Consider the following 13512-nt stretch of genomic DNA (forward strand, 5'->3'; position numbering starts at 1 on the left):
GTTAATAAGTAAGATTCTCGCCATAAATCGTTGTTTTTTACCAACCTAGTGTCTTCAATAAAGCCTGATGGAGGGCTGGGATGCCAGACACGATGGAGAGAAGATCGATCTTGCTTTTATCGTCGATTGTACAGGATCGATGGGGTCTTACATCAAACAAGTCTAAAAACACGTCCACTACATCGCAGAAACCATCTTTCGTACTGCGTTTAATGTACGACTAGCACTCATCGAGTACCGCGATCATCCTCCTCAAGACAAGAGCTTTGTTACTCGGGTACACGATTTTACGGGGAATGTCGGCGAGATGAAGAAATGGGTTGATGGAATGAGTGCTGGGGGTGGTGGGGACTGGCCAGAGGCTGTTGCAGAGAGGGGGGTTGGTAACGTTACCTTGCATATAGGGGCGCCTTGCATATAGGGGCGCCTTGCATATAGGGGCGCCTTGCATATAGGGGCACTTTCCATAAAAGGCCATCGGTTGAATGATATATGATATGAATTGTATACTGCTGCAAACTAAAACATAGAATATATCGAATAAGGTTGTGTGAATGTAAAAGATTGAAAAAATCAAACTAAAACATGTACGATTTACAAGAGTCTATCCGTGTTTTGAGACCGGTTTTAGCGAGAGTGTTTAGCGATCACTGCCTGAATTAAAAGCACGTTAAATCTCGCAACAATCATGTATTCATGCAGGGGTTTATAAACATCTATTGACTACTAGTGCTGGTTGTATTACATGATTCATTTACAAGGATCTCTTTTATCAAATATAAGCCGAAAGTGCCATTACAGACATAAACTTCATAAACCAGTCACGTAAATATATCAGAGAAATGTTGAAAACCAAATTCGAAAAATTAACTTTACTGCCATGAAACAAACACCGTAGTGATCTAAAGGATTAAGCGGTATCAATGTAAAAGTTTCAAATTGATTCATTGTTGTAATCTAGGGGCGCCTACTAACGTTACCTTGCATATAGGGGCGCCTACTAACGTTACCTTGCACATAGGGGCGCCTACTAACGTTACCTTGCATATAGGGGCGCCTACTAACGTTACCTTGCACATAGGGGCGCCTACTAACGTTACCTTGCATATAGGGGCGCCTACTTACGTTACCTTGCATATAGGGGCGCCTACTTACGTTACCTTGCATATAGGGGCGCCTACTAACGTTACCTTGCATATAGGGGCGCCTACTTACGTTACCTTGCATATAGGGGCGCCTACTAACGTTACCTTGCATATAGGGGCGCCTACTTACGTTACCTTGCATATAGGGGCGCCTACTAACGTTACCTTGCATGTAGGGGCGCCTACTAACGTTACCTTGCATATAGGGGCGCCTACTAACGTTACCTTGCATATAGGGGCGCCTACTTACGTTACCTTGCATATAGGGGCGCCTACTAACGTTACCTTGCATATAGGGGCGCCTACTAACGTTACCTTGCATATAGGGGCGCCTACTAACGTTACCTTGCATATAGGGGCGCCTACTAACGTTACCTTGCATATAGGGGCGCCTACTAACGTTACCTTGCATATAGGGGCGCCTACTTACGTTACCTTGCATATAGGGGCGCCTACTTACGTTACCTTGCATATACCATACCACGCACTCATTTCCCGTGTTTTACGAACATTTTCATAGAGGAATTACAGAGCGATAATACACGGCTGTTCTTAACGTCTTATTTTTTTTTGAGTAAGTTTGTTTTTGTTGATCTCCTTGAGGTCCTAACTTTCAAGTCTGCTTGTGTGCAATAAAAATCGTTGTTATTCATGCACTCTTTCTCATTTATTTCGTCGCGTACAATGAATAATTTATCATTACTACTTACAGCCAGACAATTTTACTTGTGAAGCTAGCTGTATTTTCGCTTTCACTCGTAACATAATCCGGCTGTAATATCTAATCATGATAATCTATAATAATAATATCATAGTAATAAGCTTTATTTGTATAGCGTCTATATCAATAATTGTTCTAGGCGCTTTACAATCGATGATAATAATCCATATTATAAAATATAGTATATATAATGTAATCTATTTTTATTATACATCTTTATCGTAAATGTTCAAGTACTCGACCGTTTTATAACACGGGGTTGATATCATGATCAATAATTGTATAATGATATGATAATAAACGTTTAGAAAACTCATTAATAATTCATGAAGAAAACACAATAGAAATCATGACCATGAAAGAGGTTTTATATCTGATATAGATTCGTCTTCATTTGCATAAACTTTAACTTGGATTTTCTCTATCAAACTTGGTTCATTTCGTAAAGAATTCTGTACAATATGAGAACATACATCATGAGTTTTCTAAGCCGTTCAATAAACTCGCAGATCGTGTTTTATCGGGTCTAAAACCACTCGGCTACGCCTCGTGTTTTATACCCGATAAAACACTCCTGCTCGTTTATTAAACAGTATACATAATATTAAACAACCTGGTTTGACAAGATAGTTAATATGTTAACACTATTCAATACATTGATAACGACATAAATCCGTTGTTTTTCAGCTTGATATGTAGTAGATGAAATGGAAATTGCCCTCATCTGAAGCCTACTCCAGAATACCTTTTACCAAGTCAAGTGGCAACACTAGTCTACCATACACTGAAAAGGCAGCGATCTTGATGGTTACAAAAATGATATGTGCATATTCTTTTATCCCAATGTAACTGTTATTGACTTACATTTTTTAACCAAAGACGAAAAAATAAAAATAATATAGGCGCCCCTATATGCAAGGTAACGTCAGTAGGCGCCCCTATATGCAAGGTAACGTTAGTAGGCGCCCCTATATGCAAGGTAACGTTAGTAGGCGCCCCTATATGCAAGGTAACGTTAGTAGGCGCCCCTATATGCAAGGTAACGTTAGTAGGCGCCCCTATGTGCAAGGTAACGTTAGTAGGCGCCCCTATATGCAAGGTAACGTTAGTAGGCGCCCCTATGTGCAAGGTAACGTTAGTAGGCGCCCCTATATGCAAGGTAACGTTAGTAGGCGCCCCTAGATTACAACAATGAATCAATTTGAAACTTTTACATTGATACCGCTTAATCCTTTAGATCACTACGGTGTTTGTTTCATGGCAGTAAAGTTAATTTTTCGAATTTGGTTTTCAACATTTCTCTGATATATTTACGTGACTGGTTTATGAAGTTTATGTCTGTAATGGCACTTTCGGCTTATATTTGATAAAAGAGATCCTTGTAAATGAATCATGTAATACAACCAGCACTAGTAGTCAATAGATGTTTATAAACCCCTGCATGAATACATGATTGTTGCGAGATTTAACGTGCTTTTAATTCAGGCAGTGATCGCTAAACACTCTCGCTAAAACCGGTCTCAAAACACGGATAGACTCTTGTAAATCGTACATGTTTTAGTTTGATTTTTTCAATCTTTTACATTCACACAACCTTATTCGATATATTCTATGTTTTAGTTTGCAGCAGTATACAATTCATATCATATATCATTCAACCGATGGCCTTTTATGGAAAGTGCCCCTATATGCAAGGCGCCCCTATATGCAAGGCGCCCCTATATGCAAGGCGCCCCTATATGCAAGGTAACGTTACCAACACTGCTGGTTGCAGACGGGTTTTATGAAGCTAGTAGGCTGTCTTATAGGAAACAAGCTACCAAGATGTGTGTATTGATCGGTAGGTTAAAGCTGTATTTTATGCTCAAAGCTGCTTATTACCCCAGTGGAGCACCCAGAACGATTTCAAGGGGGATGACTGTTACCTAAAGATGAACCACGTCACATTGCATCCTGTTTTTAGGTTTCATTTTATACTATGTATATTCTTTATTTTTCACCTCCAACTGAATCCTCCTATATATCTGAACTACATTCTCCCTCCTTCCCTACTTGACAAGGAAAGAAAATAAGCTTTATTCAATCATGTACTTTTATATTTCCTCTTACAAGCATGAAGTTTTAAACTTCAATATACACTTATTTCAATAAAGTTAAACACCTGAAAAGCTATAAAGCTGCTGAGGCCGACCAGGATTATGGGTAGATTCATTTTACACGTTCAACCGCTTGATAACTGTTCATGGACTTGCGAATCTTTTACAGGTTACAGTGTCACCTCTTCTGAGCATCATCGAGCTGCAGTTTGTATTAAAAAAGCTTTGTATATATATGCTTTTTTAATATGAAAAGTTTCCCATGATGCTCAGTGATCTCAGCTTTCTAGGTTTTTGTTGACTAACTTTATAAAAATAAGTGTATATGCAACCAAATCATACTTGAACACAAACAGATAACAAACGTGAAAAATTTTAGTTGTGCTTTAGTGTAATTTGTGGGAGGCAGCATCTTCGAGCACAGGAAAAAATATATAAAAAACATTATGGTTTTTTAGCATATTCCCATTGTGGTAAAACTGCATTAAGGTGTCTTATCGAGACACATTAACATAGCCAGGGCTGTCAACCCCCGAGATATTCAAATCTGGAGAATTGATAGGGAAGGGACATGACGTCACAGCGCATCAAAAAGTGCGCAAAAAGACACCTTTCACTTTGTAACATTAGATGTGATTGGTTTATTTCTGACCAATCAGATTATCGCTTATATTACAATGGCCTGCTTGCAAGAACAGTTTATGAGGAACGTTTTGATTTTGTTAGCGATGTAAAATAACAAAAACAACATGAAATAATTGGAATTTTATGGTTGTGAAAGTCGAGTTTCACAAGAAATGTTCAGCTTCGGGGATTATCCGGGAGATTTGAGACTCTAATCTGGAGACCGGGAGATACGGTCCAAAATCTGGAGACTCCCGGCTTATCCGGGAGAGTTGACAGCCCTGCATAACATTCATGGAAATTGTACATAAAACATTAATGATCTTCAAGTTAACAACAATGGCATTTAGAATTTAATAAACATATATGGTTTTTGCTCTAAAAGCAACAATGGTTAATAATTTCCCATTAATGGTAAACCATGTGAAGAAATCACAGCATTGGGAAATTGAAAACGCAATTTTGTGTTATGAGCAATACACGTGAATGTTTAAGCTAATTCCCAAGCAGACTATTGTTTTTCTTTCTTTTGGATGTCTGCAGGCAATATTCCAACATTAAAGTTTTTTCCATGCTTTCATTGATGAAAGATATTGGTCAGCTTGTGTGAAAGAGCCAAAAAAGTTGGGGGTCACTGTGCTTGTTCTGGAGATAATTCGCATGATAATTAGCACTAACTTTCATATGAACTATTGGAGACTGCACAAATGGGACTGCATAAATATAGAAGTAGATAAATATATGTAAAAAGAAAATTGGGGGTCACCGTTCGTTCTGAAGAGATATGGGCTTACTAGCCATTGTTGTTTTTTATCCCAAAAACCATCAGTGGTGTACTTGTTCTTTTCCATTAATGGTTATTATAGTGGGAATTATACAAAGTACCACTCCAAAAACCATTTATGTACTTTTATGGAAAAACCATTATGAGAAGTTGGAGAACCATGCATGTATTATAAGTCATTATAAGTCTTTTTCCATTCTTGTTTCTTTGAATGGGAATTACTATAATTACCATTCTAAAAACCATTTTGTTTTTTAGAAATTTTTTCCTGTGGAGTGGTCATAACATCGGTCTCACAATCTGGTGGTGCTGAGTTCGAGTCCCGCTGTGGACACTATCTGAGACTGTATTTGCCCTAGTTTCTGATTAGTTCAAATTCAGTTTCTTAACCATGCTTGTAAATAGCCAACTGGTTTGCCTCCTTGCCAGTTGGGATTCTTAAAACACTTTATGTTTCTTTGATCATTTCTTCATTTAAGTTTCATTTCAGTGTCCCCAATTAGTTGTATAAACTAAATACATTATTTATTATTATTGTTATTATTATTATTATTATTATTATTTCATTTGTTTATTATTTCAGCTGATGCACCGCCTCATGGGCTAGACCAAAATGGAGATGGATTCCCAAACGGCTGCCCAAAGGGACATGATCCTTTGACTGTATGCCACACCCTTGCTGAAAAAGGAATCACGCTGTACTGCATTGGATGTGAACCCAGTGTTCATGCATTCAGGGACTTCCTAATGGCGTTGGGAGCAATTACCGGAGGGCAATATGTGCCACTTCGTCATGCAAAAACCTTGGCCAAGGTAAACTCTCTTACATAATCTTCAAATTTTATCAATAAACCCTGAAGGAACCTCTGGGCTGATCTAAGTCATGACACGGCTAACTCACAGATTGAACCCTGAAACAACCTCTGGGCTGATCTAAGTCAGGGCATGGCTAACTCACAGATTGAACCCTGAAACAACCTCTGGGCTGATCTAAGTCAGGGCATGGCTAACTCACAGATTGAACCCTGAAACAACCTCTGGGCTGATCTAAGTCAGGGCATGGCTAACTCACAGATCAATCCCTAAAACAACCTCTGGGCTGATCTACGTCAGGGCATGGCTAACTCACAGATCAATCCCTAAAACAACCTCTGGGCTGATCTAAGTCAGGGCATGGCTAACCCACAGATCAAACACTGAAACAACCTCTGGGCTGATCTAAGTCAGGGCATGGCTAACTCACAGATTGAACCCTGAAACAACCTCTGTGGTGATCTAATCTCTGTTGATATTTTGAAGATTTTGTATTTTGAAATAATATTTTTGGGGTAGGCCCCCATTCAAACATAATATATTTTTCACTGATCCCCACCACCAAGCTACAGACTTTCAGTAGACACTAAATAGACCCCTTGCGGCACTTTGGAATGCAGCTCAATCTGGGGGACAAAACAATAGGTTTCAGTTCTCAGGAGATTGGAATTCTTTTGTTTTGTGCCCCAGATCAAGCTGCTTTGATGTCACATGCAAGGGGTCTATCCATGAATAACCCCCCCCCCCCCATAAATTATGAATGTTCCCTTAATCTCATACTATTAAAGGGGGTCTAAAAAGTGAACCTTCTGAAATTTAATTCAGCTGAAACTTCAATGGAATAATCTTAATAACTCAAGGGTCTAATAATCACTCAGAATCCGAAATTAACTTTTGAGCTAAGTGGTCCTTTGGGCAACCATGTTCTAATTCTTAGGCATCCAGAGCAAAACTTAGGAGTCCCACTTGGACGCCACTTTGTAGAGCCTGAATGACAATGGTCAGCGGTTAGCTATAATGCAGAAGATGCAATCAAATTTGTCAGCGGTATTCATGCAATGGCTTCCGACGAATGCGTTATCTTGAATTTTTGAAAGTTCATCAGTTGAAAAATGAACTTTCTAGGTTTTAAGCAGAAGAAATATAATTTAGAATTATATTCGGACTTTAAGGACTCTTTTATTTATTTATTTATTTATTTATTTATAAAAAAGACACCTTGCAATTGGCAGTAACGTAGGTTGTCAGAAGGACAACCTTATTCCAAAATTTGGTAGTGATTGCAAATTTAAGTTGTCCCTGACGACTGGACGACCGCTAATTTCGGACCCTGTGAGTGGTACCTTTATGTCGTTCCCTGACCTAAATCAACCCAGAGGCTGTTTCACAGGCAGGGAGAAAGATACTAAAGGGGGAAAAACATATGTTGGTATTAGCACTTATACAGTGATTTATTTTCTCTCTCTCAAGGTATATTGATTGGTACTCTGACCTTTGAGCTGGGTGGAGTAGTGACCATCAATTGTGAGAAGACTGGCTATAAAGCTGAAATAGAATTCAAACTCAAGGTTTGTGTTCATCATTATGAATAGACTTGCATAATAATCATGTACTTTATGACCAGCCTACATGTGCAGGTCAACAATCGCCCAACAATCACCTGACACTTGCACGTCACTCGCCTGACACTCACTGTGACACCCGCCCAACAGCCAACTCACTGTCAATGTACCTTTCACCCACTCTTAGCCGAAACAAAGGGGCACAAATCATGCCCGTCTTGGTACATATTTCAAATCTAAGTATTTTTAATGCATTTTTAGCCATTCTGGAAAAAGAGTGGCGAGTCTAACTACATATCTGGTAAAATCAAGATGGGTAAAGAAACCCTGTGCAAGATTGAAGGCAAATGGGTAAGTATAGTTAACAGTTATCACACTAAGGGGCATGTAGAACAGGGATCCTGAAGAGAGAGGTGTGTTTGTGGGGGGTGTTTGCTCCCCTACCCCCTACCTCATCTCTCATTTCTTCCTACGAAATCAAGATGGGTAAAAAAGCCCAAGGTTATGCTTCATATTCCAATCTAAAAGGAAGCTACATTTTTCAGCTGTGAATATTTTACATTTTACAGCATGCTAGTCTCAGATTTCAAATTTTAGAACAGCCTCTGGCCAACAATGTTTTCTGAATTAAGTGTATGCTGTACCTACAGAAAGGGGTGTTTTGAAAGACTTGGATTGTTTCATTTTATTCTCATTTTGATAGTAAAGTCCACATTTTTATTTTCCAGGATGGTGAGATCGTTATCGAGGACCTGAAGTCATCTAACACTTTCGTGAGTATTGAGCTAGTTTTTGGTCAGTTTTGTTCATTTTATCTCTGTATCTATCTATGTCTGTTCGTATGCTTACCTTCCCATCTGATCATCTATCTTTCTACTTAGCTGTCTGTCTGTTTGTCTGTAATTCTGTCTGTCGGTGTTTCTATGTATCTTCATTCCTCCAATTTTCTTCCTCTACCGACCTGTATGTCCACCCACCTGTCTGTTTGTCTGTCCACCCCATTTGTCTAGCAATTCATGTCTGTCCACCTATTTAATTCTATCTGTCAAACCATCTTTCCAGTCATCTGTCTGTCTGTCTGTCTGTTTGTCTGTCTGTAATATATCTTCTCTGTCCTATATTTAACAATCATTTGCCGAAGGCGAAGGGATTATCGGTGGAATATTTACCAAGCCATGAGTCTTCGAGCAGCGAGGTAAATATCACCATATTTGCTGAGCCTGAGGCGAATAATTGTTTTAGTATAATTTTAGACTTGATAATCAGAGAAAAGACAAAATTCAGGATTAGTATTACTTCCACTCTGAAAAACTTTGGAAAAACTCAGAATCACTGGTCCAGTGGTGATTATCGTCTCAGAATCACCGGTCGCTCAACCAATCACAGCTTGAGAAACTCTATATTTAAGTCTAAAATTATATTAACAACAGATATTGACACACCTTTTTGTCTAGGATGAGGAACCTTTACCTGATCTGTTCTGGGAGCCAACACCTGAAGCCGAAAAGCTCAAAGACTCAAAAGATACCTGGTTGACTTTGATAGTCAGAAAGATAATGAATCTGAGAAGTAAGTAACTGATATCACTGATCTGCGTATTAGCCATTCCGAGGTTGAGAAAAACTGGGTCGAGTTTGAATGGGAGTGCATTGTGGGATTGTTTTAGGGGTCGAAATAGACGCCGCAATTTCAAAGATAAATAGGGCTTTTTGTTGTGGGCGTAATTGTTTTCGCATTCAAGACCATGTGTCATTCTCTAGAGTATCATTTTCTTTGTTTAACGGTTGCACACGAGATGACACATGAATATGGATACAACTCAAACAAAGAATCTTATTCTCAAGACCACGTGTCATTCCCTAGAGTATCATTTCTTTCTTTAACTAGTGCGCATGAGAAGACACATGAATATGGATACAACTCAAACAAAGAATCTAATTCTCAAGACCATGTGTCATTCCCTAGAGTATCATTTCTTTGTTTAACGGTTGCACATGAGAAGAGACATGAATATGGATACAACTCAAACAAAGAATCTAATTCTTAAGACCATGTTTTCATTCCCTAGAGTATCATTTCTTTGTTTAACGGTTGCGCATGAGAAGAGACATGAATATGGATACAACTCAAACAAAGAATCATATTCTTACGACCATGTGTCATTCCCTAGAGTATCATTACTTTGTTTAATTTAACGGTTGCGCATGAGAAGACATGAATATGGAGAATGACACGTAGTCTGAGATGGGAAACTAAAGAAGTCTATTGCTGAGCTGTGTGTCAAAACAATTTGAAGAATGACTGTATTTTGGTATAAAATCGTAGTCTTGCGTGACACGTATTTTGTTTCTTTACAGACAGTGGATCCCCGTCAGTAACGCAATCAGGGTTGCCGACCAGGTACGAATCTCCCCGCCCCTCCCCTCCCTTAGGAGTCATACCAACTAGTATTATTCGCCTCCACCATCAATACTTTTACTTTCTTTTTATACCTTAGTTAGTTCGTTGGAGTTTTAATTAATGGAAACCAAAATCTCAGACGTCTAGAACCCTGTTTCTTGTTTAATTATGTAAAGATTTATAACTGTATATCTGTGATGTTGTGTATTAACAGGAAGCCGCCACTAGAGAGAAATTTACCCTGGAAGAAGCACAGCGAAAGGGACATAGAGAACGCAAAGAGCAAAGCGTGGATTGGGTACCAAAGTTATTTGAACAGCCACCAGACGCTAATGGCGCTGTGAATCGATGGGTCTACAAATACACTGAGTATGTTCATCCATATTGGTTTAAAGCTCTTTTTTAAAATAGTTTTCCTTGACATAATTAATGTCACACTTCTCGATAATGAAGAAATAAAAAACTTGCTTGCTGTGCTATGGGGAGTTATAAAACACACGCAGATTGGCAGAACGCCAGGGAAGTTATATGAGAAGCATGACACGTAACAGAGAGCTTCTCAACACTTCTCCAGTGTTCTGTCAATCCCCAAGTGCTTTATAACTCCCCATAGCACAGCAAGCAAGTTTTTTTATTTCTTTTATAAAATACAAATTAGAGCAAGTAATATTTTGGATACGAATAGACCGTTTTCTCAAGGTTGCGCATCCAACTTGACGGGCCACAAAACTGAAAAACGCAAATTCAGTAAAATTGAGAAGACAGTTTTCTATTTAAAGAGGACAATAATTAGATCTTATTAACCGAGCGGAGGTCTGTACGGGATAATATTGACCGAGGTCTGTACCCGACCGAGGTCAAGATTATCCCGTACAGACCGACCAAGCTCGGTTGATAAGAATTTTATTATATGACCACTTTTCATTGAAAACGACAAAATGTTTTCGCCGTAAGATTAATATGCGATCGGACCGGTTAATACCGGAGAATCCAGACCAGTCCGCGATGCGATCTATCCAATCAGATTGCTCGATTTGCTAGTGTCCAGGCTCTAAGATTCACGGTCATATAATAATCGATTTTATGAATCCTTATCGAAAAAATTTAATAGCAATGTAGGATAACACTCATCATATAATAAAGCTCGTGTTCTGGTATCATGGCCCGTCAAGTTCCTTAAATTTGGATGCGCACGCAACCTTGAGAAAACGGGCTATTACAAAATAAAAATGCTGGCGTGCTGTGTGCTCTCATAAAGCACTGATTTTCTAATATTTATTGGTAAATGTTTCGGTGTTTCCCTAATAGTATACGTCCATGGGACCCCATGACAGACCTACTAGAATACAAAAACAATGGAATCATCAAGACCCAGTATCGCCTCAAGGCGCCTATGGTACGCACCACCAGTGTATTGAGCGTACACCTGCCTGGCAAGAAACCATCCAAGAGAAAACGACCCTCTTCTGGACGTTCAAGGCTTGGTGTTGCTAAAGGATCGAGGAGGAGCTCCGCTGACCGGTCAGGTGGGTCTGCGCCCGACCTCGAAGGGAACACCAGTAGTATTGAAGATGAGTACGATGATGTTAGTGTTAAGGAGGGAGTAGACTTAGCAACGCTAGAAAAGGCGATCCAACCGCTGAGGGATTCGCAGAATGAGTGCGTGAAGCAGATGCGCGCAATCCGCATGGATCTTAGAAAGCACTATACCTCCCATCAAGACGAGATAGCGTCGTTACAATTCAAGGATTGGATAGTAATTTTCCTACTCGTAGTCTTCCAAGGGGTATATCAATGGTTTATGAGGTAATCATAGTTACCGTTGCCCCTGGTAACAATGAAACAAATAGGAAAAATGAGGATACCAGAATTTGAAGAAATTGGTGAATTGATATAAGGCGCTACAGCAGCAGTTAGGCGGAGTCGCGGAGCGCCGACAAAGCCAAAAATCGAAAGTCGAAAAACATCAGGGGGGGGTGGGTTTTTAGAGGTCGGTAACCCGCCCTACAGGGGGTCTTGCGCGATCGGCCGACACGCGAAATGTGCCTAACTGCTGCTCTGTTGGGGTCGCAAACAGAGGGAAAGATATTCTTTAGATATACGATGCATGAGTGTAAGAAGTTCGTTAACGACTTCTGTGTGATTTGTTTAACGCCTAAAGTTGTCATACCGAAGCCAGAACCCTTTTGGTGTTGTGGTAAAAAAATGCAGATAGAGGAGGATACATCGGCGCAATGCTATGAGTGTGGTAAGAATATTCGTAATGCGGTGCCAAACGCTACTAAAGAACAGTATTATGCCAACGGAGGTCGCACGAAAACGCCATATAAGAGGTTAAAATACTTCAGAGATTGGATGAATCATATTCAAGGTATGCATCCGGTGTATTTAGATATGCAGGAGATCATAGACCACTTAGAAGAGCCCTCGCCGCAAAGTCTGCGGAAAACGTTAAAAAAATTGAAATTAGGGAAATATTATAAAGCTATTCCTTATATTTTGTCAGAAATTACCGGTAGACAGATTCCACAGGTTTCAGACATGCAAAGGGCCGAGTGGATGTTTTGTCAATTGGATAAGCCTATTCCTTATTATCCTGATGTGATTTACGACATATTTCAGCAAATAGACCCCAATCACCCCATATTAGAATGGATTCCTAGGAGGTGAGCTTTCTTTGTAGGTCTTCCTTCGCTTGCTGGTAGATTTGTTTACGAGATTCGTCGGACAGATCTTTCACAATGGTTTTTTTATTACCTGACTTTAATTCGCCGTATTTTCTTTCTTCTGCGAGTATTAAAGAAAACTCTTTGTCATCTATGCGGCGATCACGTAGAGCTTGGGATACTAAATCGGCGATGGTGTTAGCCTTTGCTCTTGCCAGTGTTATGTGCGAGTCATGTTTTGATATCTTACCAGACAATTGCTTTATGACGCCTGTCATGACAGCGGAAACTATGCCGCAGACGGCGCCAACACTGGCTAAAGGAATGCCAACGACGACTCCGGGGCCTGTTAGAGAAGTAGCGACGCCGGTGCCAGTAAGAGCCACGGACATGGAGCCTGAAGTTATGGCTATTTTATGCAAGATGCTTCGAGCTCTGGCATATTTTTTTCTGACCTCTTCATAGTGTTTTGCTTGTCCTTCCAAGTAAGCCAATATTAAATTTACTTTATTTAAACGAAAGTTCTCGGCGTTTAAATCCACTTTTGTCAGATCGGGATAAAGTGGAGGTGCTGAAGGTATAACGTCCATTATATACTAATGTACGACGCTTTTGGGAATGACGTAGCGGCGCAGCCACATCATGACAACAGGGATTATGCCAATTGGAGGGCCTTTAGGAAGATGTTTCCAAATGTAGAC

General features: G+C 39.7%; 1 pseudogene; it reads left to right on the plus strand.

Moving 5' to 3' along the window:
• Positions 1-6086: 6086 nt before the first annotated feature.
• On the plus strand, positions 6087-11955 carry LOC148911526 (oxysterol-binding protein-related protein 8-like; annotated as a pseudogene).
• The last annotated feature ends 1557 nt before the right edge of the window (positions 11956-13512 follow it).

This window comes from Actinia tenebrosa, unplaced genomic scaffold, assembly GCF_029948245.1.
Source record: "Actinia tenebrosa isolate PJP-AT-01 unplaced genomic scaffold, QUT_ActTen_1.0 PGA_scaffold13__45_contigs__length_12533684, whole genome shotgun sequence".
In the NCBI taxonomy this organism is placed as follows: domain Eukaryota; kingdom Metazoa; phylum Cnidaria; class Anthozoa; order Actiniaria; family Actiniidae; genus Actinia; species Actinia tenebrosa.